This window comes from Neophocaena asiaeorientalis, unplaced genomic scaffold (assembly GCF_003031525.2).
Source record: "Neophocaena asiaeorientalis asiaeorientalis breed wild unplaced genomic scaffold, Neophocaena_asiaeorientalis_V1.1 scaffold132, whole genome shotgun sequence".
Lineage (NCBI taxonomy): Eukaryota > Metazoa > Chordata > Mammalia > Artiodactyla > Phocoenidae > Neophocaena > Neophocaena asiaeorientalis.
The window spans coordinates 2,525,087-2,528,369 of record NW_020173393.1 but is presented as its reverse complement, the minus strand read 5'-3'; positions in this window follow the sequence as shown (position 1 = coordinate 2,528,369).

Here is a 3,283-nt window from a genome sequence, read left to right as displayed (position 1 = left end):
CCCCGCTCCGGCCAACAGACCCGCGCGGCGCGTTTCCTGGAACTCCTGCAGGGCGGTGGGGACTTACCCGAGCCACCTCGGGGCCGCGGCCCGCCCCCAATCGCTAGCCCGGGACGCCGGGTTGGAGGCACCTGTGGGCTCAGGCTGCAGCCGCCTGGCCGGGCTCTGCCTCCTGCCCGGTCCCTCCGGCACGGTCACGCTACTGCCTGGGCGCCTGCAGGGTGCCAGGCCCGAGCTGGAAGCTGGGAACCGGTGCGCTTCACAAACCTCGTGGGGCTCGCACTCTACCGGGCGAGACACACGCTCATCGCAGAATCACACAACGTAAATGTATAATCAGGAAGCTTTAATGGAGGCCAGCTGTGGCCTGCAGGTGGGGGAAGGCTTCTCTGAGGACACGGAGTTTACCAGGTGAAGGGGGTCGGGGTGGGTGCAGGTGGAGTAGAAGAGGGAAGCCGAGGTGGAGAGGGCATTCTGTGTGAGAGATCCCAGGGAGCTGGGGAATGAAAAGAGAGGAGGGGGCACACGGCAAATCCCCTCCTAGGCATTTACCCTTGAAAAACCGGCCCACAGTGCAGCCAGAGAAAGCCTGCAAGAATGTTCCCACCAGCGCTGTTCCTAATAGCAAGAACATTGGAAACACCCAGATGCCCATCCACAGGCGGGTGGGCAAATAAACTGGAATATTCATACCATGGAATATTATACTGCAGTAAAACTGAATGAACTTCAGCAGACAACAACACATCTATCTCACAAACAATGTTGAATAAAAGAATAAGTTGCAGAAAACTACATACTCTATGGTGCAACTTTTAGAATGTATAATAAAAACGAAACCAAAAATATGCATGTTTAGACAAACATGCATCCGTAGAAAAAAATTTTAAGCAAAGGAAAGATAAACACAAATTTGAGAAGAATGGTTATCTCAGGGGAATGGGGGGGGAGGAGGGGGCAGGAGCTGCATACAGGTACATTCATGTTATTGGTGGTGTTCCAGTACTTGGGTGGGATGGTGCTGCTATTTCATTTCATTATAGAATAAATACATTAATAATAAATAAGGGGGAAAGAGGGAGTGGGAGAGTGGAGGGCAAGGGGCCAGAGAGTCAGGCAAGAACCAGATCACATGGGGCCTGCGGGATGCGGTGAGGATTTGGTCTTTCCCCTGAGAGCACTGGAAAATCAATAGAGGGTTGTAGGTGGAGGCAAGATGAGGTTAAACTTTTGTTTGGGAAAAACATTCTCCAGCAGCTACTCCAAGTGTGGTCCTGAAATCATCAACCACAGACTCTCAGACCCCATCCCAGCCCTTTTGAACCGGAGTCTGTACTTGAACACCATCCCCCATGTGGTTCGTGTGCAGCTGGAGATGAAGCCTGGGCTTGCTGCTCTGAGGGGAAGGCATTGCAGAGGGGCCAGAGGATGCGTGGGAGAGCAGGAAGGAGGCAACTGCAGGGTCTGGGTGGAGATGCCCGTGACAGTGGGGGAGATGGGGAAAATCAGATGCAAGCTACATTTAGGGTATAAAATCAGCTGGGCTTGTGTCGGGTTGTGTGAGAGTAAGGGTGAGAGCAGGTCAAAAATGATCCTTCGGATACATTGTTGAAGCCAGAGGGGTTTTCTGTAAGATCCTTTCCTGGCTCCCCATGTCACTCAGGGTACATGATAATGGCTCCTGTTTACTGAGACATGCTTGGAGCCAGGTTCTCAGGGAAGCACTTCATCCCATTTAATCTCTACAGCATCCTGTGAAGTAGGAATGGGTCCCACTTGACAGATGAGAACTCTGAAAGGACAGCCTGCTTGGCACATGTGTTATACATGGCAGAGCTGGGATTTGAATTAGAATCTGACCCCAGAACCTTCACTCTCCTCCTTATTACTGTCTCCCCAGCCCCTGTCATGACATTCCAGTCCCTCTCCAACATCACTTCCCAGCACATTCCCCAAACACTAGTCAACCTGGATGACTTGCTCGTTGGTGAAAAGTGACACGGTTCTTTGCTAGTCTTCCCATTGCCCGATGGAGTCTAATTTTCCTCCTTTTGTACCTGGGCTGGACTGAGTGACTTGTTTGATAGAATGTGGTGGAGGTGACATTCCTGGACTTCGAGCCTAGGTCATAAGAAGTCTTGCAGCTGCCACTGGGACCTCTTGAACATTCTTTCTGGGAACCCAGAGTCACTGTGTAGGCAATCCAAGTATGTTGAGATCATCACACTAAGAGAACCCATGTATAGTCATTTCAGTCCACCAGCCTCTCCAGCATCTCCACCAAGAAACCAAACACACTAGTGGAGCCACGTTGGACCCTCCAGACCAGAACAGCTGCCAGCTGAATATGTGGAACAGAAGAATTACCCAGCCGAGCCCAGCCCAAAGTCCTGACCTACACAATTGCGTATATAATAACTGGCTGTTACTTGGAGCCACTAAAGTCTTGGGGTGGATTGTTAGGCAGCCGTAGATAACAACTGCTGGCTCCAACACACCCCAGCTCCTCCAGTCCCTGCTCCTTAGTTTACTCCATCCTGACACCTGGAAAAGCCTTCTCCTAGATCCTGGACTATCGAGATTATGCTTTCCAAGCAAGTCAAATGCAAAGGAAAAAAATCAGGCTGTGTGCTGCACATCTTCTGTTTGGCCCTCCAGATGCACTTTCTGCCCTTCTCGCTACTGCTGTGCCAGGCAGCCTGACCACTATGGAAACACCAATAGGCTCGCTTGCTCTCTGGCTTCTGGTGGGGTTTGGTTGATAGGGGGCACCAGCAGGAGATTGGAAGGTGGGAGGAGGGAGAAGTCAGGATGTTTATTCCCTCTCTCCCTCCACAGTCACTGGGTCAACTGTGTCTCTCTACCAAGGTCAAGGCTCCCAACAGGTGGTCCTCTCCGCACCATTCCCTCTCCAGGTTCCCTCCTGCCCCTTGGGCTACTGCACTAGCCTTCATTGCTTTCCCTAAACTCTGCTCTCTGGGTTAGGGTCCCCCCAAAATCACAGCTTGAGATAAAGATTTGAGCACAAGTAGTTTATTTGGGAAGAGATCCCAGGAAACATGGGAAGGGGAGGGCAGAAGTGAGACAGGACGTGAGAGAAGCTAATACATCCAGACAGCTTACCAGACAGGACAACTGGAGCTCAGTCCCTCAGGGGAACTCGGAGATGAACGAAGAATGTGTCCCAGAGCTAATCCAACTGAGGAGCAAGGAGGCTGCCAGGTTTGTCCACCCACGGTCGACTGTCATTGTTGGAGGGCTGCTCCGGGATGTTCCGTTCCTG